Source organism: Trachemys scripta, chromosome 11 (genome assembly GCF_013100865.1).
Source record: "Trachemys scripta elegans isolate TJP31775 chromosome 11, CAS_Tse_1.0, whole genome shotgun sequence".
Classification (NCBI taxonomy): domain Eukaryota; kingdom Metazoa; phylum Chordata; order Testudines; family Emydidae; genus Trachemys; species Trachemys scripta.
In genome coordinates, this window is record NC_048308.1 from 17,846,326 (window position 1) to 17,870,660 (window position 24,335).

The following is a 24,335-nucleotide window of genomic DNA, read 5'->3' on the forward strand; positions in this document are numbered from 1 at the left end:
GTATATTGTTTTGGGTCAGTGGTGCAATTTGCTTCATCTTCAGCACTCTTTCTTCCTCACCCTGGCACATTCATTCCAAAGCAGGTATGGATCTGGACTTCATGGTACATAGGAAGCTGTAGGAACTCCCTCCATGTCCTCTCTGCTTCCTAGTTCAACACTTGGGCATGTGTTGCAATTTGCTACATGTGAGGCTTTCCATGATAAAATAATATGTTTATCCTTCATGGTTTAGGGCAGAAATAAACAGAAGTTGCTAGGTGTTTTGTATTGTGCTGAATCTAGAAATGGTTGGAATTACTAATTTGACCAAATGTGTGCAGTGGAGAGTAGAACTTGGTAGAATCTGTACTCTTTTACACATGCCAATTTGGAAACAAAGTGGTTGGAGCTACTAGGTTTTAAAATAAAATGCTTGAAGGAGGGGCCTACTGAGTCTGGGGTGCAAGAAGGGCAGTATGCTCAACATTCAGAGGTGATGGTAATGAAATCTTTAAGGTAACCTTCTTTTGCCAGTTAAAAGTAAAGTGGATGTGCTGTGGAAAGAGGTACACCTCACAGCAGTCTTCTGGAGGTGAGAAAAGCCAGAAGGGGAAATGCTTTCTTATATCTAGGCTTGGAAGAAAACATTTGATATTTTCCATCAATTTTTATTTTTTTATAATTTCTGATGGAAAATGTCCAGGTTTATTTTTAAACATTTCTAGTTTTATCTTACAGTTTTTACAGTTGTGCAAAATTATGGGTTTTAAGCATTTTAAAAAGCATCTACTTAATTTTCGTAGCTGCGGGAAATTACAGGACAGTAATTAGTTAATTACAGGTTTCAGAGTAACAGCCGTGTTAGTCTGTATCTGCAAAAAGAAGAACAGGAGTACTTGTGGCAGCTTAGAGACTAACAAATTTATTAGAGCATAAGCTTTCGTGGACTACAGCCCACTTCTTCGGATGCTGTAGTCCACGAAAGCTTATGCTCTAATAAATTTGTTAGTCTCTAAGCTGCCACAAGTACTCCTGTTCTTCTTTTTGCAGATACAGACTAACACGGCTGTTACTCTGAAACCTGTAATTAACTAATTACTGTCCTGTAATTTCCCGCAGCTACGAAAATTAAGTAGATGCTTTTTAAAATGCTTAAAACCCATAATTTTGCACAACTGTAAAAACTGTAAGATAAAACTAGAAATGTTTAAAAATAAACCTGGACATTTTCCATCAGAAATTATAAAAAAATAAAAATTGATGGAAAATATCAAATGTTTTCTTCCAAGCCTAGATATAAAAAAGCATTTCCCCTTCTGGCTTTTCTCACCTCCAGAAGACTGCTGTGAGGTGTNTGCCACAAGTACTCCTGTTCTTCTTTTTTAGTTAATTACAGTACATGCTGAGATTCAAAAAGTTATAAAGCTTTAACTGTTAAAACACATTGTCAACATCTCATGTCAAAATGTACAAAGTAAATATCCTTACACGAAACTCTACGTTCTCTAGCAGCATTTTTCTTAGGTTGCCTATCTGTAAATTTGGATTATTATTGAAGGAATTTTTTTTTGTCAGTTGTGAGTGAATGGTGAAATCAACTTTTATTGACATTTATTGATAAAAATTTCATCTTTTTATCCATTTACCTTATTCTGATTATCAATAATTTACGTGGGGCTGGATTTTCAATGGGATTATTTGAGATGTAAAGTACTGGTCAATGTGGGAAAGAGAGTCAGACTCTGACCGTTGATGGTTAAGCACTTGGACAGTATAAAGATCCAATTATATTGAGAGTGTGAGTGCAAAAATCTGGAATGATTCCTGCATAGTGGCTAAGAGATTTGACTGTTCTCACTCAGCTGAGAAATCAATACAAATTTTAACTAAATATTATTTTTATTGGGAAAACCTTATTCTTTGGGTATCTTAAGCTATAAGGAACGTGACATAACAATTTACTCCTTTATAGGATTAGAATTCTTTTTTTTAAGATAAACTATATTTGTTGCATAATCTGGGAACAAAGGAAGGGAAAGTGAAGCCCTGTTAGTGTGTGGGCTGCAAATGGAAGAAAAGGTGGTGTTTTTTAAACTGGTGTTGGAAACTGAAAATATAGTTGACTAAGAGGTTTTGACCATGTGACCTTCCATGGGAGGTTTCCAAAGAGGGCTCAATAAATTGAAGTGTCATCTCCATTTTTATTCCCCATTCTCTGTGTGAACTGAAGATAATCTTTTTGTTCTGATAGTGCACAAACTTTCTATGAACTTCACTACCAAAATTCAAAGCATATTAAAAAAGTACACTACTTCCTTTTGCTCCGGGAAAAGCTCTCACACTTTAAAATATAGGGCTTTGTGCTTTGTACCTCAGGAGATAAAATCCTAAACCCAGGGAAGGAACCTGATAACATGGTGGGGTTAAGCAAAGTGTTGCTGATAAAATATCAGAATCCAGTCAGATCTAACTTTCTATAGCTTTGCTCTTTTAACTCTAGTTTTCATAACAGCGTCTTAATCCTGTGATATATGCTAGAGCCAAACTATTATGCATTATTGGTTGGCAGAGACATTGGGAATGAGTGAGGTTTGCAGGAAAGTGAATTTTGGGGTGGGACCAATGTAAAGAGAATTTTGGGATGTTTCCTGCAGGCCTGGTGTGCAGTGCTCTGTCACACTAGGCCTCTCCCCTGGTTTCTGCTCCCACTGCTGCTAAGAGGGAAGGCACCAGCGTGTCAGTGCTCCTGTAACTTAGTTTAGGGAGCTTAAAGAGAAGAGAAACCCAGTGGGCAGTCTCTCTCTGGTGGGGAAACCTTAAGAAAAAGCTGCTGCTGCTGTCCTGCTGCCTTACTCTGCTGCCACCTGTTCACTTCCACAGCTGCAGGGACATGTACAGATGGCAGCTGCAGTTGCCTTGCTGCTGAGGAAAGGGGATGTCCCCTCATTTACATCTTCCCTCAGCAACAAGGCAGTCACCCGTTTTGGAGCTCCTGAAGTTGAACTTGAACAAGTGTCCATAAGTATTTAGACATCTGACCCCAGCCTCACTTCAGTAAACGAGTCTCATGGAGGATATTGAACTCTGGCATATGATCAAGGGGTTGTAGAAAACAGATCTACATATCTTGACCTGCTACATTCAGATTCCCCAGGCATGAGTCCACATACCAAATAGCAGCACCACACTTCCCACTGATTAGCTTCCTTACAGCAGCTATAGAGGAGAGGCCAAATTTTTAAAGTTGAAGCAGTTTGCATGACATTGCAGCATATTTATCCAAGATGTACTTATGCGCCAAAGAATGCTTATGTGAATTTCTTTCATCTCTCTTCCCTGTCTAAGTAACCATTATGATCCTTTTGCCATTTGAGAGAAGCGGTCTCAACACATATTAGAGCATCAGTTTGCAGAAACTTTCCAATTTGCTGCCCAGGCCCTGCTGTCCATATCCTGCCTAGATAAGAGAATTTCAGTCTTCGGGGCTGTCAGACCTGGCAAATTACAGGAGCAATAAATGCATACCAATTATGTGTAATAAAATAAGCAAAAATCATTTTTAAAAGATGTGTTTATATATAACTCCTCTTCCCCCTCCCCTCTGCCCCCTTATATGTATTTTATAGCCCTCAAATGTCCATTCCCATCTATGGACCAGATTCTGATACTCTTTCATATGTTGTATAAAGAACAGAAGTACTTGTGGCACCTTAGAGACTAACAAATTTATTTGAGCATAAGCTTTCGTGGGCTACAGCCCACTTCTTTGGATGCATAGAATGGAACATATATTGAGGAGATATACACATACAGAGAGCATGAAAAGGTGGGAGTTGTCTTACCAATTCTGAGAGGCCAATTACATAAGAGAAAAAACTTTTGAAGTGATAATCAAGATAGCCCAGTACAGACAGTTTGATAAGAAGTGTGAGAATACTTACAAGGGGAGATAGATTCAATGTTTGTAATGGCTCAGCCATTCCCAGTCCCTATTCAAGCCTAAGTTGATTGTATCTAGTTTGCATATCAATTCCAGCTCAGCAATTTCTCATTGGAGTCTGTTTTTGAAGCTTTTCTGTTGCAAAATTGCCACCCGCAGGTCTGCCATTGAATGACCAGACAGGTTAAAGTGTTCTCCTACTGGTTTTTGAGTATTATGATTCCTGATGTCAGATTTGTGTCCATTAATTCTTTTGCGTAGAGACTGGCCGGTTTGGCCAATGTACATGTTGTATAGCACCTTACTCCATGAACGGTCTCAGTGAAATCACTTCTGGAGTCAGATGCTACTCATCATGAGTAAGAACATTAGAATCTGGCTCTGATTAATTGACAGTAAAGCCAAACATTTGGCAATCTTCTATATGCTATATATTTGCACTTTTAATGATTGTTTATTTAGTCATGATAATTTATAAGGTGTGGTTAAGCTACCTATAATGTGGTATTGCTTTGTTAAATAACAAATCTTTTATTCATATCCCATACATTGCCTTCTATAGAGTGATTTAGTTACAATAGAAAATGTCAGGGAGGTAGGGAAAACAGTTAGTTATACCTAAAGCTAAAAAAATGTACTTGTCATTTAAACTTCATTAAGAAATGATTTGCAAGAAGCCCCCCGAGATAGGCATTTCAGAAGGAAATGTGTTAGGGACTTTACTGTTCCTTGACAGTGACATAGACAACATTTCCAAGAATAAATGAAGAGCTCTACAAGATTTTGTTTTGCTGTATAACTGTCACTTTGCTCGACAAGTGACTAATTTACTAGAAAGTGTCAAGACTGAGAAAATTGCTTCTGCTTTAGATGCCCTTCAATGACTTTACTGCTCTCTGATGTCTGTGATGGAGGATCCTCAAGAAGTGACCTCTTACCTCAACTCTGACATAATCAAGTTGCCTTAGAAATTTAGATTCGGGCGGGCAGAGTGTTGCTCATTATAAGGGATTGGTGGTATTTAATTAGTGGATGCATAACCTATATTATGAAAGCTTCTTTGAAGTCTTTTTTCAAAAGCCATTGGATGAAGCAAATATTCATGTATGACAGACTGTAATGAGGCTACACTTAAAAAAAACTAGTCATGAAAATACAGTGGTAACAAATTTAATAAAAACAAACCATTTTCTCTCCATGGAAATAATACCTATTATTGCATTTCACACGCTGGCATATTCTAGAAGCATCCTATTTTTCTCCCTTGTTTACTTCCAACCTCACTTTTGTTTGCCATATCCTGGCAAAGCCTCTGAAGAGAAGACCACATATTCTGATCCACCCTCACCAATTACCAGAGGCTCTTCTGAAGGAAAGCAAAAACATCTCCTTAGAAAAGCCTCATTTATTGATTTAGATATTAGCAAAATAAAAGGACCCAGTGTGCAGGATTCGGAAGCCACCCTTGATTATCTCGGAAACCTTAATAAACAAACTAACAAAGAACGGCTCCAAGCTCCTACAGACAAGGAAAACAGTTCCCCAGGCCTTCCCCTTTGCCTAGAATCTGCCCTTTTTTATAGCCCCTGACTCCACTGGACCTGAATATTAATGAAATGCTGCAGTCATTAGTGGAACATGCCGTAGTGGGACCCATTTGTAACCTCTCAACTCATCTCAGCTGAATTACTTGCTTTCCTGCATGTGAAACTCCCCTATCTCGTTGGCCAAATTTCTGCTGCTTCTCTTCATTAAGGATAATAAAGGTGTGTGTGGGGGGGGACATGAAGGGCATCTGTTGCATTTCAGAATGGTCTGTACTGCCCATCACACCTCCCTGAGCCAAGGAGGTCTGCATACATATAGGTTCTGCTGTAGCCACTGGGCAGAAGATGTTATTTGAGAGAGAATCAAAGTAGTGCCTCCCCTTCAAGGACTGAGCAGTCTGTCTTGCATCATTTCCAGTCTTTTTCATCTGAGGAGCAAGAGAGAAACTCTTGATCTTCTGTGTGGTGGACAGTGTGTTGACAATTGGCCGTTTGGCTGTTTTCCCCCTCTCTCTGAAATTCTAATGGTTTGCTTACCCACCCACCACAGCAGCCTATTTGAGCACGACAATGCATAGATGAGTTTAGAACCTGTCCCCTCACTTTCTTCAAACCACTTATAGAGAGGTTAGCCGGGGCTTGTCTCTCTCTGGGTTGGCGGGGAACCACGCCACCTCACTAAACTCGGGAAGATGTCTTGTGGGGAATTAGTTCGGCCGCGGGAGTCTTCCTCAGTGGCCTTTGTAAGGGCAGAAACAAACACAGTAAGCCCAGGTCCTAAGTCAGGGTGGGGCAATGGTGAGTCAGGCGCTCAGGCCCTTAGGCTGGCGCTGAGCAACAACAGTATATAAACAGTAGGCCCAGGCCCTAGGTTCTAAAGGGCCTGGGACGGGGGGAGACTGCCACAGGACGCAGGCCCTCCCATTCCACTACGTCCCAGCCCGGGGCCCTAGCAGCGGCAGAAGACCTGCTGCTGCATCAGTGGGGATCCTGGCCACAACCCATTGACATGGGCTCTGGCAGTGCTGCAGCCAGACTAGGGTTGGCTGCCCCCAGGCTGCTTCCAAACTCCCCCTCTTGAGATACCTGGGTGGGGGTGGTGTCCTCGGGGGGTCCAGCACCATGGGTTCCTCGGGATAGCTGGTGAGGGGTAGACTCGGCAACTCCTCCTGATAGCTGGCATGGGGCAGGATTGGCAACTCCTCCGGGTAGCGGGGCAGGTCAGGCCAGTCCTTGGATTTACTGCAGGCCACTGGGGTTTCCCAATCGCAAGCTTCTGGCCTCCCCGATGGTTGCTCTCTCACTGAGCTCTGAGGTCGGGCCTTTATACTTCCGGGGCAACGCCTGACCCTCTGGGAGGTGGGCTCAGAGCTCCCTGGCTCTGCCCACTCTGGTGTCCGGAGGGACTCATCTCTCTCCGGGACAGCGGGGAACTACACCGCCTCACTACACCACTGTTTTAACTTTGGTAGCACCTTTAGGTGCCTAGCACGTTAAGAGTTAGATATAGGCCATTTCAATAAAAAGGTCGTGTTTAAATGGATAATATAGAAATTGGAATCCAAGCAACATCAGACTCACTGAAGAGAATATAAGAATATTCTGTCTCTTTCAGTGCAGGTTTCAGGCTCCAGCTGGTAACTTTTGTGGTACCTGCAAGTATGTTGTACATATGGCTGTTTTAGACTGATGCACAGATTAAAAACTGATCATTATGGGATGGGGGGGAACCCAACAATCTGGCATCTGTTTCTAGTGGCTGTGTGTTTAAAGTGATTGTTTCAGGAAAATCTCATAGTCTAAAATATATACAGAATTGTCTCTAGAGATATAGTTTGTAATAAAGTGGTGAGGTAAATCAGTATTCTAAAATTAAATAAGACAAAAGAAAGAATTCTTGTATTGTCTATGAATGTAACATTCAGAAATGTGCTCACATTCCATATACAATTTAAAGTTATCCAGTGCATTATCAAGTTGTAGCATAGTAAAGGCAATATAACTTATCATTTTTTCTATTAGAATTATTTTGTGGCAACCCAGTTATAATGAGATGTGTCATCACAATGCATCAACATTGTCATTTTTGTTTTGCTTGTAAAATAATTATCAGACACTGCTTATTAGTGGTTAGGTGTGTGGTTAATGTAATTGCTGATTAGCTGAATGAAAAGACTTATTAATTGTAAACTTCAGCTGTGAAATACTGCAGACTGTTTTTCACAGAGTCATTGATTTCAAGATGCACATATTGGAATTCTTTACAGTTGGCTGGTTAATGACAACATGATAGTTTTAGTTTATATTGAATAAGTTTATGGCAGAAAATTTGGCAAAAATATCAACTCATAATTAAATTTGACAGTGGTATTATAGGTATTTGGTAATACAATTCTGTGTATAATTCTTTCCTGTTGTCAGTGGCTTCCCTCTAATGATTAGCTCCCTCTAAAAACTCCTTAGATTTTAAATAAGAGCATTGGTACAATAAGGACTTTATATTTAGCTGTGCTGTGGGTTTCACAACTGTCATTGGGTCTGATCATGTTTCCAGATGGAGTTTTGCCATTAAGATGGTGCCCGTAATCATTAGTAAGTGTTAAGGTTTCCCAACACCTCTCAGTGATCAACCCCTAACATAGGATGCTAGGAACACCAGGGAGCCACTAAATTTTTTTGGTCTTCAATGATATGCCATCCGTGGAACAGTATCCAAAATTTGTATGCTTCACTGTTACCTGAACTGGTCAGCAATTGGCAGTGTGTGTGTGAGAGAGAGAGAGAGAGAGAGAGAGAGATGCAGTTAGTACACAGATCGACTGACTCAGCACAATGGTTCAGTGATACTTCGGAGCCGCTGAACTGTCTCCTATCACTGAAAGGAGAAATACAGGGTGGTGCTGCCAAAACTCCTCCAAACCATGAGAAAATAGAAGAGAAGAGGACTGTGAAGACCCTCATTGCTATGAAGGTGTGTGTGTGTTTGGGGGGTGTTTCTGTGTTTAGGTGGAGGGATGTGGGAATCTCTTCTGTCTTGAAAGATGGAGAATGTATAGCAAGACTTCTTGGGGTCCAAAGTTAGGTGTCATTCCACTTCCTGAATCCCACCACCAGAGAAATATTGGACTCAGGTATCTTGCAATTGGCAAGCATGTGGGGCTTGAGTCCCACTCCCTCTGCTGTACACATTGCCTTAGGAGAATAGCTAGTGCATAAACACTGATCTGGAGTGTGACAGCATCAGTGACGAGGACTTGAAAAACAAATTGGAGAAAAAATAAGTTTGCAGGGTTAGGTCAGGGGTAGAGTCTGATGTGCGTATATTTGGGAGGAGGGGTGAAAGTCCACCCAGGATCTGGATCAATGCTTTGCCCGGCAGCCCTGAAATTTGCTGCCTGAGAGTCTTGTTTCGTCTGAATTCTCCCACACAGGAAAGGTAAGGTTATATTTTATGTCATCGTCAAATTATTCATTAATGTTTGTGACTTGTTAAATTGGAATGAATTTTTACAAGTGTAACTGCTCTAATGTGTTGTAAATTCATGAGACTTGTATACTTTGTATTTTTGCTGGCTTGTTGTTAATAATATCATGCTTAACTACTCCTTTCCTGTCATTCTCTCTTGGACCTTACCCCCCTTCCATCTTTCATTTGTACAAATGTCTTGGGATTCTGTGCCTTTTAACTGCTCTTCCAGATGAGGCCACAAGTAACCCTATCATCCCAGCCTGCACAGTTTGTCAACTTCCCCTTCATTCTAGTTTCTCTTATTTCACCTTTCTTTTCCTGCAGTGTAGTTACAACAAAGAAATCCTTTTTTTGCACCCAGACATACACCCCTCTAGTTATACCCAGTGGCTCACATGTAAACAAAAATATTGTAAATTGGCCACGTTTGAAAAATTAAACAAAACTTCAACCAAATTAATTATTTTGTTAAATTACATTTTATTTATGTATATATCTATGTTGATCCAAAATGACTAATAATTATAAACCTAGTACTGCAGAAAAACTCTCTGTAAGACAATACAAATGAAACAAATGACTGTAACAGACAAACACATGGTAAGGGAGGACCAGGATACCAGTAATAAGCTCATGTGGTTTATACAGCTTTCCTGATGGTTCCAATTTAGTAAGTAATAAAAATCAGCTACCCCTGACTGATGCACAACAAAATGAGCATTGATCTGTAGGTGTCAGAGCAGAGTTGGTCTTGAGGAAGCATTTATAGTAAATCAGAGTAGTGGTCTAATGTTGTATAATATTGTTAGACGTTGATACACATCAGAAAAAAACAACCATCGGCTTGAATTACAGAAGTACTATAAAAGTACTAAAAAAAAAAAAAAAAAAAGCTCAAAACAAATTCCATCTATTATTGGAAGGCTGTAATTTTACCCAAACTGAAGTAGCATTGCTCTGTTACAACAAATTTGAAATTGAAATTAATTTCTATAGTTGAGAAAGACTAGAAATACTGACATATCCTTACCAGCCAGGTGCCAGTAGTGGTGCTTCTATAATACACTCTTCTCTCATTTCTCTAAGTACTTCTTCTCATGCAGTGAGGATAAATGTGATAGTCTGTGAGGCACTCAGCTACTATAGTGGAGTTATCTAGATAGCTATTGAGTGACAGAAAGAAAAGGAAGCCATCTTCTTCATTACTTCCTTTACGGTTCTCATTTCCTGCAGATCAATTAAGTGTTAATTGAATATCATTAATCTGCACTCCCATCCAATGATGCTCCCACTTTTTTATCTAGCTACTTAGTACTACTTTTCCCTCTAAATCATGATGAGCACCTTGGACCAAATTGAAACCATAAGTGTTTCCCATAAAAATTTTCCACCCATTGTTGTTTACCCATAGAGTGTGAAATTTCTTTATACATAGTTGGGATAGAATTTTCAATGTACCTAAGTCTCATTTCAAAAGTGACATAGGCGTTTAGGAGTCTAAGACTTATTGGCTTTTGATAACACTTAGGCCCCCAAGTCACTTAGATGCAGCTGAAAATTTTACCCTAGGTCTGATGTGCTCTTTCTGTAAATTTCTATATTATCTGTTCATGGAAAATAAGTTTAAAATCTTTAGAATATAAAATAATCCTGTATCTATACAAGACCTTTCAAAATACCAACACACACACACAATCAGTTTAAGACTGTCATGGATTTTAAATTTGATTCTGCTAAAATCTCCTGAGTTTTTGGCAAGCTTGATATAAAATCTCACAAGAAGAAAAAAACAAGGAAAAAAGAGGAGAGGGTATTGGAAGTGAAGAGGAGAAGGAGGAGGTCTTGCTAGAAAGGTTGTCACTTTTGCTCCATTGTGGGAATTCCGCATTTGCAGGGAAGAGGAAAAGAGATTTTTGAGGCAGAGACATGTTATTGTAATTATGTCTATTAAAACTGCTTGGGGTTTGGGAATGTTAGAATCTGTCCTCGGAAAATAGATTGGTGGTAGAAAGTAAGTGAGTCAATATAAGGTGCAATAGATTAAATGGTTCTGAGGGTTTTTTGGCTGCCTCTAAGGTTTTTGGCAGCTAAAATAGTTAGCTTTACAGGGAAGGGATACAAAAAACCAAACCCAGTACAATTTCTTAACACTCGTCCAAAAATTTGACATAATATTTTGGTAATGCATGCGTTACATATAGCATACATGGTGGCACGGTGACCAAAGGGGTTTTATCAGCTATAGTTGCAAATCACACCAGCATAACTCACTTGTGTTTTGCCCCATACAGTTTTCCTCCAATCCTATCTTACTTCTGTCTCCTTCTCTCCATGTACTAGATAACACGGGGGGAGAAGGGGTGCGCACTCACATGTGTGTGTATAAAATTTACAGTTTGAGGTTAGGTAATGGAGTTGTGCATGGAAATTAATCGTCATCCTTACTGTGCACGCTATTGATCTCCTAGTGATGTGTTCTTGCGGAACAATTTTTTTCTTCACTTTGATCTTAGTTAATGGGTCAAAGTGAAGAAAGATTTATTATGATTTCTCATCACACATTGTTCACAAAAGAGCTCTTTCTTAGGAAGGAAACTTTAGCAGGTATCAGAAGCAAGATATTTAGTAGTGCTGTCACAATTCCCTTCTCTTTCTGTGTTTAGTCCAGCTTCCACCTCAAATAATTACAGTGGTGTCAGTATTTCAGAGACTGTCAAAGAACCGGTGTATCCCTTTGTTATAGGTACTAACCAATAGCAAGAGAAAACCCAGCTCATTCCAGTCATTGTCCCTTTCTGCCACCACCACAATCACTGAGAAGACTCTTTATAAGAATTTATCCTGACAGTAATCTGTACAGTGATACATTTTATTCAAGGGCAATTAGCAATCTGAAGGGGTTTTCTGTAAAATAAAGATGATAAAGGCCATGTCAGATAAAATTATACATATTTGATTTCCCGCAGTAACCGGCAATTTATTCCACTCAGACAAGCAAACAAACAGGTTTCCTAACATGACGTTTTACAATGTACTACTTGTATCTGGAAAACAAAACAAAAATACCAGACTTAGTACTATGTACAGCTTTTATATTCTATGCAAAAAATCTTGATCAAGTATAAAAGCCTTTGGAAACCAGAAGGCTTAAACACAGAAAACATATATTACAAGACATTTACCAATACAAGGATTGATAAAAGATCAAAATAATGAAGAGCAGAGGAATGGAACATCAAAGATTTCCAGGCTATGTCTTTCTGCCTTCATTAGGAAGAGGGGAGGAGGGGAAGGCGCTAGATCAATAGGAAATGGCTCAATCACCTCAGTCAACAGAGCCTTGCTATCCGACGTGCATGATTTATAAAAACCACTAGAGCATTTCAATCATAAAAGCCCAATATGGTCTGACAGTGCACAAAAATTGTATTTAACAAGGATGCAGAAACAGTAAAGATCATTTTAGCTGAAGGAAACTCCTCTTTAAATTTAAAGGGAGATAGATTTTCATTTTGCCTTTCATCCCCCTGGTTAAGTTCAGCTCTCTTCAGTCCTCCCTGGATTTCTTTAATCTGACCTGTAGTGTACGTGGGCTAAGCAACTATCTATAGTGGATGCCATATTTTTGGTCCTTTTCAAAATGATGGATCATCACTAAACAGAATGTAACAGAACAATGAAAGAAGCCCGAGGAGGACCAAACTGTGCTGGGACATACTGGGGAGAATGAGAAACATAATAAAGAGCAATGTCTCCCCCCAAACTGAAGGCAGGTGCTGTCAGTTCTGACTTCCTTTACAGTTGTTCAGAGCAGCATCAGCTCCAGGCACCAGCGCTCCAAGTGCGGGCCTGGGGCAGCAAGCCGCGGGGGGAACCCTGCCGGTCCCTGCGAGGGCAGCAGTCAGGCTGCCTTCGGCGGCATGCCTGCGGGAGGTCAGCTGGTCTCACGGATTTGGCGGCAATTCGGCGGCGGGTACGCCGAAGCCACGTGACTGGCAGACCTCCAGCAGGCATGCCGCCGAATCCTCGGGACCGGGGACCTCCCACAGGCAAGCCGCCGAAGGCAGCCTGCCTGCCATGCTTGGGGTGGCAAAAAAGCTAGAGCCATCCCTGGTTTAGAGACACATTGTCTTCCAAAGATTTAAAGATCACAGCTACGCAGGGGCGGCCCATCCATATAGGCAAACTAGGCAGTCATCTAGGGTGCCAAGTTAAATGGGGCACCAAATTCAAGGAAAAAAATCAAATAAAAAGAAAATGAAAAAAAATGAAAGAAAAAAAAAATAATGAAGATGTCATTATTTCAATTCCCGTGCATGTACGGAGGGAATATGAATTATAATTCCTTTCTATACATTTCTGAGAATTTATTAATATGTCAAATCTTTTATTTTCTGCAAAAATAAATGTTAGTGAATTTTTTGTTCAATTTGCGACGTAGGGTTAAGATGACCCCCTCCACAATTTTGATAAGCAATAACTCAGCCACAATGATACACATCTACCAGCGGCAAGAGCTGCAATTCTAGTGACACCTAACTTGAATAGACATCGAGGTCGCATAGCCGGAAATTCATGTAGAGTGGAGATACATGATACATGTCAAACGGTCATTTTAACACACATCAGAGGTAGATGGTTAAGCATCGAGCAAATACTGTGGAAAATTGTGTTTCTTGGAGCCAAAGAGTAATGTCTTTCAGCATTATAAATCCAAAATGTGAGTATCTTTAAGCATTATTAAACCTTAGCGTTATTATTGGGCTGTATAATTATGAACTTTTCTTTGTTATAACTGGTTCACATGTAATAAATAAGGTCCATAAAAGAAAAGTAATAGCGTTAACGCTTAATAGACTATGAAAGTGATGACATCACACTCCAATTGGTAACCATGAGGAAGGGGATTACTTTCCAAACAACCGGTGTCAGGTTATAACGTCGGTGTCGGATTATAATGTCGAAAAAGGTCATTTTGTTTCCATGTAAATGCTGTAACTATCTATTTTAATAGGTAAGTGAGTGTAGGTTACTAATCATTGAACCTTTAAGCAGTGAAAAGATGTGTGGGATGGCTGCAATGTGGTTTAAATCGCCAACCATGTGGTGTGTCAGCCATCCTTAACACTATGATGCTTGCAGTCAGGAGCACAGTACATAATATTCAAATGCCCCATGGCAGAAAGAGGAAAAAGAAAACCCTCAGGATCTGAGTATCATAAATGAAAGGCTGAGAAGGAAAAGGACCAAGGAAAACAGCAGGGATCCTTCCTGAAATATCTTCTCTTTAATCCAAATAAAGATGGAAGCAGTTCACAGCGTCCAGATGAAGGACTTTTACTTGGAGAGGAGGTTAGCTCACATCCCCATGGAAGCAGTTTGGAACATCAAGATGAAGGTATATTACTTCGAGATGAGGGTAGCTCACATCCACAAAAAAGCAGTTTGGAAACTCAAGATGATGGAAGCTTACTTCTAGATGAAGGCAGCTCACAGAATCAGATTGATATGGAAGTGGATAAAATTTATTCACCTTCAGAGACACATGCAGAAATTGAAATACCGTATATACTTGTTCATAAGCTGTTTTTTTTTTTTTTTTTGTAAAAAAGGGAAGCATCAGAGAAGGGGGTCGGCTTATGAATGGGTATAGAGAGGGAGAGGTGGGACATAGTCCCTCCCCTCAACAGAGGGAGCAACGAGAGGCAGCACAGCCAGCAGAGCCAGAAGGGAAGAGGCGGGGCCAGAGTCTCTCCACTTCTGGAAACGCTGCTCTCCCCCCAGCCTCCGAAGCAGCTGCAGCTCTGGGGCTGGCAGGCTGCAGCCGTGCCACTCGGCCCCGCCCCCCAGAGCAGGCTGTGGCCACGCCACCCGGCCCGCCAGAGCACGCTGCGGCCGTGTTACTTGGCCCAGCCCACTGGAACATTCTGTGGCCACGCCTCCTGGTCTGGCCCGCCGGAGCAGGCTGTGGCCGCGCTGCCCAACCTGCCGGAGCAGCTCCAGCCAGGCCAGAGACATCCTCCCCTGGCTCTCCCCAGATAAGGTGGGTAGGGATGGGATGGGGACAGTGTGGGGGTCCCGAGCTAGGGGTGAGATCTTGTGGGGGGTGGTCACAGGGATTACTCTCCTGACTCCCAGCTTCTCCCCCCCCAAAAAAATGTCCCGACCAGTTGCTGTCCCGCCAGCACATTTTGTTTACTTAGGTTTACCTCCAGGCCTGTGGACGCTTGAGGTAAAGAAACCATCTCGGCCCACCAGCGGCTTATCCTGATGGCCCGGGAGCCAACGTTTGCTGACCCCTGAATTATAGGGTCGGCTTATGAACTGGTTATAAAAATTTTCCATTTTTACTTATCCATCTTGGGGGGGTCTTCTTATAAACGAACCAGCTTATGATCAAGTATATACAGTAAATGAAATAGAAGGAAGAATGGATGAGGAAGTTACAAACAAGTTACAGTATGGTGACCCATCTTCATGGCCCAGATGTGATGACAGTGTGTGACAAATTCTCGTGGAACATGGACCCAAACAAGTTCATGAATTTCCCTTCCCTAAGGATGGAAATAAAAGAAAATTCTCTGCTCAGCATTACAAGAGGAAACTCATTAATGGGGAAGAAATTCATCGAAATTGGTTACAATATTCAGTGTCGAAGCACTCTGTGTTTTGCTTTTGCTGCAAGTTGTTTAGAAATCAAGCAATTGGTACATCACTTACTGAAAATGGTTGGAAGGACTGGAAAAACATATCTTCAATTCTCTCTTCAGATGACAAAAGTACAGAACATTTGGAATGTTTTCAAAATTGGAAATAACTTGAATTACAATTGAAAAAAGGAAAAATTATCGATGAAGAAAATTTACGTGTGTTCAAGGAAAAAGAAGAATATTGGCAACAAATATTACAGCGTCTGATTCCTTTAATAAGAGTTCTCGGTGGGCAAAATTTAGCATTCCACGGCCACGGTAGAAATGAAAAATTATACACTCCAGGTAATGGGAGCTTTTAAAAATTCGTTGAATACCTAGCTTTGTTTGATCCAGTCATGAAGGATCATGAAACACAGGTTCATTACTTAGGAAAAAATATGCAGAATGAACTGATTCAAATCCTAGCAAATGCCATTAAAAAGAAAATTGTAGAAGCTGCCCATTCTGCAAAATACTTTTCAATAATGCTGGACTGTACACCAGATGTGAGTCATGTTGAACAAGTGATGATGATCATTCATTTTGTGGCTATGGAAAAGTCTGTAGATGAAGATAATGTTGAAGTGCTCATAAAGGAACATTTTTTAGGTTTCGTACCACTGAAGGAGACGACTGGAGCATTTATGACTGAAACTATTCAACAAGAGCTTGAACCAATGTCATTATCTGTTGAAAACTTATGTGCCCAAGGCTATGATAATGGGAGTAATATGAAGGATAAAGACAATAGTGTGCAAAGGAGAATGATGGAAATCAATCCTGGGCCTTTTTCGTTCCTTGCAGTGTGCATTCTCTGAATTTGGTTGTCAATGATGCTGCTAGATGCTGTTTGGAGGCAAGCAGTTTCTCTGACCTGGTGCAACATGTTTGTTTTTTTCTCAGGCTCAACACGCCGTTGGGAAATTCTGACTCGCCATGTGAATTCTCTAACTGTGAAACCACTTAGTCAGACAAGATGGGAGAGTCACATTGATGCTTTGAAACCTCTTCGCTATAAACTTGGAAACATTTCTGATGTTACTACCTTCCTGATATTTCTGATGATACTACCTTTACTGGATCATCTGGCAATATGGCACGTTCAGATGCAGAAGCTCTTGCAAATGGCCTTTCCAAGTTCAAATTTGTGACTTCACTCATTTTGTGGTATAATGTCCTTTTCGAGATTAACCTCACTAGTAAGCAGCTTCAGGAAAAGAAAAACTGCAGCAAACTAAAAATATTCTGGAGGAATTCAGAAGTGATGAAGGGTTCGAAAGAACACTGGTAGATTCTCTCAAGCTTGTAGTTGTTCAAGCTTGCTGAACTGTCCACAGGGAGCTCCTCTGGCAGCTGATGTTAGAGCTCTTTGTGCAGAGTGTTATAACTGGCCATTGCCCCACTGTATGGACGTCAGTTGGAAGTGGACCCAATTGCTGGGGCCCATGTCCTGCCAAACCAGTGGGGTCTATGTAGAGTCTGCCCATTGATTTTTTTAGCTCTGGGTCTCTAGGATTCACTCCCATGTTCAGATTTCTCATCTAAGCCCTTCCTTGGGCCCTGGAAGGCCTCCATCCAACTGTCCTGGACTCCAAACTTAGTGTCTGTAACTCCTGAGCCCCCACAGTCACTTAACCATGCTCCCCCGGAGCCTCACCTAGGCTGGGGGCACTCTGGACTTGTAGTTTAACCCCTTTGGTGCAAAGGAACACAGGCTTAGAAAAGGAATTTCCTACCCACAGAAACTTTACTCTTAAAAACACTGGAGAGTTACAGATCTTTGAAAACAACAAAAGTCCCGAGACACATCCTATCCTAGTCTGAGCTTACCCCTTCTGTGAAGTCTGAGGGTCACCAGTCTTTCAGGCTGGGCTGAGTCCCCCTTGCCTTCTGCAAGTCCTTCATAGGTGTGGTGATGTTCGGCACACAGCAGAACCCCACTGTTCAATGGGACCCCTCTTTCTGTGCCATGTACTCAAACTGAGAAGCTCCAGCCCCACCAGTTGTGCTGGCTCCTGCGGGCTGCTGTGTAGAAAACCCATTGTTCCATAGGGGTGAACCAGCAGTTGAAATGCCATTGACGCCAATGACTCCAGATGGCAGTCTTGATGGCTTCTCAGATAATCTTGGAAGGAGGTGTTACACACCTTTGCTGGGCAAGGCAGCTGTCAGAATGCAGTAGGACAGGCTGCCCTCAGGCAAGTTTAGACATGTTCAATACATAATACAAAACGCAGTTCATAATTTGATACAGACATATCCCACTTTGTCACACAGGGCACTTAGAGAATCGGGCCCATTTTAATGCAGTATTTTACAGTTATGTGAAAAGAATGTGGAGTACTTGTGGCACCTTAGAGACTAACAAATTTATTAGGGCATAAGCTTTCATGGGCTAAAACCTACTTCATTGGATGCATGCAGTGGAAAATACAGTAGGAAGATATATATGCACAGAGAACATGAAAAAATGGGTGGTGCCATACCATCTCTAACGAGTCTAGTCAATTAAGGTGGACTATTATCAGCAGAGAAAAAAAATTGTAGTGATAATCAGGCTCCTAAAGTGTAAGGTTATATAGCCCTTAATTAGACCATCTGACCGTTACATGAGATATTATCTGTATACATGTCTTACCAAGTGCTTGGCCTCAATCATATTTGGTAGCAATGAGTTCCATAGGTTAATTATGCATTGTGTAAACAAGTATTTTGTGTCAGTTTTAAATTTTTGCTGCTTTACCATTTAATTGAATGTTCCTTTGCTATGAGAAATTGAGAGCCCAATTTGCTCTCTCAACAAATGTCTGTCTTTCAAATGTTATTGTCTTGTCTCCTCTTATTCGTCTCCTCTGTATTCTAAACAGTTCCAACCTCTTCAGTGTATTGTACAGTACTGCAGTCATTTATTTATTTTGCTTTTTTAGAATTGTTATGGAACCTTGTTATGTGTCTAATATCAAAAGCAGAGCTAACTGATGCCAGAATAATTCTAACTGATCATAAGATTTGTCACACATTTATGTTTGTTTAGGTTTCGATTTACATTACCATGCATGTCCTAGAAAAATGGCTTTAATCAAAACTTTACCTCAAAATGGCCACTAAGAACAAGAGACCTTAAGCCTGGCCACAGATGAGGAAGTTTATCTAAAGGATTGCTACAATTGTCATTTGCCAGATTTGAAACTGCAGAGATTTTTGCTCCAACAAGTTGCCAGAATGATTTTCCTTTCTCTTTTCATAATGATCTCACTTAAACAGAATGTACAAATTCTGGGGAATTTCAGAAATGCTAATCATAGACATGGAGGGGTTTTGCTCTCTGAAAAAGTTGAAGAACTTGCATTTATGCACCTTCAGAACAAAAAGCATTAGGTGGTTTATTGTTGCAGTGAGGAAGTACCAAAATTAGGGTAACTAGGCAACAGCAAAAAACCACATGTATATTCCTAATGTGAAATCCTGACTCTGTTGAAGTCAGTGGGTGTTAGGGATTTCACCCCTACACTTTTTTTAAACTGTGGGGTAAATAAACACAGAAGCTTTTATGGAAATGTGGGATTCGATTCTTAACACTATAATTTTGTTCACAGCACACTGACAACTAGGGTCTGGGGAGGGATTTTCCTCTGGGGAGCTCTGGCAAAGATTTGTTTTTGTATTTCCCCTGCTTTTGTAGCATTAATCAGGGAACATCTGTTAGGATCAGTTTCTTGAGATGGGTGTGATGATAGAGAGGAGAAAAGATCTGTACATTGATGGTACTTGGCCATTGCTGCCTTTATCTTCTGGGTTTAACTGTATTCTTTGCGCAGAGCTGCCAATTCCCTTTTAGAGACTACCAAAGTGGAAATTACATGGGTGCTTTCTTTGCAAGTAATGTACTTATTTATATGACTTTTCTATTTTTTAAAATAGTGTTTTAGTCGTAACGTAGCCTGGTATTATTAGACTGAATTTAATGCATAGACATATTTTTGAAGCTCTTAATCTGTTCACTAAGTGCCAATTCAGTTTTTTGGCAGGGAATTATTGAATTTGCTTTCTTCAGATAAGCACATACTGCTACTCTACATTACTGCTAGCACTCTAGATAATAGGCAGCATCACTTTAGTGTTGCTAACTGGAATTCCTCAGCCAAAATATTTATTTAATATGACCCCTCACAAAGTTGCTAAATGTTTCTTGATACCATATTCGTAACGTGAAATTGTATGTTTATGTTCTTGAAATAGCCTATTTCGTGTTTCCATCAGCAGCGTATTTAAAGCTGAGGTTTTACAATAGTGTTTTCAATTTCAGAATAAATGAACAACCCACAGTCAACCTGCCCTTCAGAAATCCTGAGAGTTTATTCTAGAATGGGCATTTTAGATCTACTGTACAGTGACAAGAGACGGGTGGAATGGTTATGGGGACCATATTTTGCAAGATACCCAGTGGTACCACCAAAGCATGTAGCAATACCAGCAATTGCTGTATGCATCCAAGGGTGCTCTTTTTAGTTATCCCACTTTTGGAAGTGCCACTCCTACAATGACAGAGGTTTGTCATGTCTGGCCTGGCAACACAATTAATTGAAAATACCTTTTTTAGCATGTTGTGTTTGTGTGAGAGATGAAGAAATGGTACCATTGTGGTATCTGGGAGGTAGGTTGTTGTCAGAGGTGGGGCATGAGCGACCTGGCCTAGGCATTAGTGTCAGGAATGGGCAGAGTGTCTAGGGGTCAGGAGCCTATTAGCAGGATTCAGAATGGGGTGGAATACCAGGAGATCAGAATCAAGAGAGGGCAGAGATCCAGAGTCAGGCGAAATTAGGATACCAGGAGGTCAGGATCAGGCAATGGAATCAGAGGGCCTGAACCCGAAGAGTTCTGATGAGAGGAAAATCCATCCCATATTCTTCAATTGCAGAAGGTGGTGATAAGAAGGACCTTATTTGTCCATTTTACAACAAAGATCCTTGATAGTTCTGGCTGCTACTGCCTTTTTCTCATATATCAGGCACTACTTGTCAAATGATTGCTTTTCCAACTGTTAGTTTCAGGGTATGTTGAGGAGTTTTTGGAGAAAAATATTTCTGGTAATAAGACAGAGTCTTCCCAAAATAGATAGGATGTTCTCTGTCCGTTTTGAGTCTTGGATACTTAGTTTTTTAGAAAACATAGCTTCTTACCCCTTGTGACATTCTATACCTTGCGGGAGCGTACTGTAACCCCCAGATTCCTCATTTTCATATAATCGTGATCTTACATCTAAAGCAGGCCTTGTAAGGTATCAGAGGAAAGGTTATAATCTGCTGAAAGTCATTTCTCTATCCATGTATGTATATTGTTAATGCATATGAAGTTAAGAGAATTGTGTTCTATGGTGGTCATTAAAATATGCTGTAAATTGGGGAATCAGCCAGATATTAGCTCCCCAGCGGCAACAGCCCGGGCGGGGTGTCAAACAACCCATCAACAGACATTGTCCAGCAAGGGAGCTACAATTCATTGACTCACCTGCATGAGGCCACCCCAGGGGAATTGCTCAACCTTGCTTAGAGAGAGTCAGCAATGCCCCCCAGACATGCCTGGACTTGTGGTCCCAAAGCACATGGACTGAGGATATAAATCAGACAGAGTTGACACATACTGGGCCCTTCTCCTGTCCCCACCTTCGCTAACTAAGACACTGAGGGCTTGTCTACACCATGGAGCTTTTAACGACAAGGCTGTGTTGTTGCTAAAAGTCAGCATGTGTAATCGCTCTTTTTTGGTACTTTGGCAGCACTTTTGCCGGCAAAATACTTCCAGCTCCACGAGCGGCGTTAGCTTTGTCGGCAGGAGAGCACTCCTGCTGACAAAGTCACATTCACACTGCCACTTGTGTCAGCAAAACTTTTGTCTTTCACGGCAGGGCTTTTTTAAGTACCCGTGAAAGACACAAGTTTAGTCGACACCTTTGCAGTGTAGACAAGCCCTGAGAAGAAGACAAGACTCCAACAGAGGAGATTGTTCCTTAAACCTGGGCCAAACTTGTATATTAAGGACTTCAGTATCCAGTGGGGTGAGAAAAACTGCTTAATCTAGATGTTGCCCAGTCTAATAGGGTTGAGAGTTTAGACTGTGTGCTTATATTTTCTTTTCTTTTGGTAACCACTCTGACTTTTTGCCTGACACTTAACATCACTTAAAATCTATCTTTTATAGTCAATATTTTTTTTAATTGTTTATCTTTATTAGTGACTTTGTATGAAGTGTGGGGCAAATCTGCTCAGGTTTGACAAAGGCTGGTATCTGTCCACTTTTCATTGATGAGGTGGTGAACCAATTAATAAATTTGCACTGGCCATCTTGAGCAGTGCAAGATTGTATATTCCTGGGGTACAGCGCTGGGAGCTGGGGGGATTTGGCTCCGGTGCCTTTCTCTGTGTGATTCATGAATAACTCTGGGAGCATTCATGCAATCCAGCTGGGTGCGGGGGCTCCACATGCGTTGTGCTGAGTGATCACAGTGCCTGGAGGGCCTTGCTCCTGGTCACTAGCAAGGCATTGTGAGAGTCAGGCCAGGCTGGAGACAGTTCAGGGGGCACAGTCCCAGGCTGCATCCCAGTCCCAGGCTGCACCCCGGGAGGATCCCGTCACACCCCCAACTTTGGGAAATCCCACCATCTGTATGTTCTTGCCCATACCTAGTTCCCAAAGGTCTCAGTCCTGCTATTCAGTATTTATGTTCTTTGATAGTATTCTAGCTGTTAAGGTACTGAATCCTTGTTCTAGCTGTGTCTCTTGTATACTCATTTGGTTTTCTTTTCTTGCTATCCTAGCCTTTGTCGGCAAAGCAAACTTCTTAATTAAAGATATGCAATATGAAGGTATCCTTCCAGCCCATTAAAATATAATTGTCTTTTTAAAGGCCATCTATTTCGCACTTGTTTAATCTAGGGTGAATCAGACTGATGTATCCTCAAGGAAAATCTGAGAGGGCAGATTTTCAAATCATTGTTGTGTAATAAGATCTTTTTAGCTGCTGCCCCTGCTGCCCATAGTTTGGATAAATCTTCAGATTTGATTTATTTTCCTCTTTTCCACTATAAGCGAAGATACTATTCTGCTATAATGTTAGGTACTCATTTAGAAATGTTTGGGGAAAATCAAAGGGATTATTGGTAAATCCATGTAGTTGAACAGATACATCTTACTCTGGGCAGGGTCTAAGCCACTCCTTCCTTTTCTCCATTTTTTTTAATTAAAAAAGGATGTAGGAAATGCTTCGAAAAAAATCTGTTGGGAACAATCCTGCATTTTCAGGGAGACAAACTGGACACCCAAGGGATTTTTTAATTCTCTGTCCTCTGACAGGCTGCTATTGCTAGCTATCAACCATAGAGAGAACTCAAATATGCAAGAGCAGCCTTGAGGCATTTGTTTCCCTGGCTGTTGGAAATCAGGCATGCCATATACGTGGGGGGTTGTCCTGATCAGCGGGTGCTTTGTCAGTACACCTTTGAAACAATTACTTAATAGACCAGCATAAAAATCACTGTCTGCAAGAAAGATGAAAGCAGCAGAATTGGAAATGAATGGGTTTGAACAGTCTAGGTTGCTGGTGAGCTTACTCATCAACAAAACCCCAAACAAATAGGAAATGTAGTTGTTCATTAAAATATATGGCTTTATTCAGTACTTAGTTTCATGGAATATAAATTATGATATAATCTAAGCACATCTGTTCATAATAATTAACGTCTGTGGTGGGTGAACAGAAAAGCTATGTCAGCTCTGTGGTGCAAATAGATATATTGTTTCATATTTGCTCATCATAATGATTAATTGTAGCCTTTATATGAAAGTGCCTGCTTTTTAATTCACTTTTGTTTTTAGTTTATGTATCATGCTTTCTTTTGCCTTGTTCATTAACTTATTCAAATCTAAATACTTTGCAAATTCAGAATGAAAGAATACATTTACCAAGTTTAAGTTATTTGATGAGAAACCTAACAAAGTATTTCTGTAAGCACACCTTGCTTAAAATGTATTATCATAAGACTTTGAAAGATGTCTACCTTTTCTAGTTATGTGAACTTAACAGATGAATATAAACATTAAAGTAGCTATAGAGAAAATTCAGAATGATGTGTGAAATTCAATTTGACCCTGGGAGTCAATATTTCAGACAGCAACTATAATAATAGTAATGAAACACATTATCGGTTTATGGTTGGTCTTGAGGAGCTGCAAGTATTAAAGGCTTAATATAAAACTGATAATAACCTGATATAATTCCAGCAATTAAATGTACTTGATTTCTTGGGCTTTAGTTTAGTAAAATTTGAGCATATCTTGTGGAATTCATGCTTTCGGACCTGTGGTGGTAGGAAAGGTGTTGGACATTTCAGTACAGCCTATCAAGTAGAGTTTAGAATAGTGTCATTATTGAAGCCAAATGACCCTATTCTCCTTCCTCCCAGTTCAGTAATCTTCTGACCCCAGTGCGTGAAAACCAGTAGATAGTTTAGTATTTAGAATATCCATGATTTGGATCCTCCATTATGCATTTTGAGGCCTGCTTCCTTCCATTTCTTTATTGCTAAGTGATTCAGCACCTGGCGAATCAGCAGTGCGACAAGCAGTACTTTCTTTTTTACCTCAGATTCTTTTCAATCAGGAATAAAAACCATTGCATTGCCTTACACACAGTCTCTTCCTGTAACTTT

At 40.6% G+C, this 24,335-nt stretch overlaps 1 protein-coding gene across 2 annotated transcripts in view; it reads left to right on the top strand.

Annotated features, from left to right (window-relative positions):
* Positions 1–24,335, top strand: part of THSD7B (thrombospondin type 1 domain containing 7B) — a 491,576-nt gene that overhangs the window by 287,010 nt on the left and 180,231 nt on the right. The gene's annotated exons all lie outside the window — the stretch shown is intronic.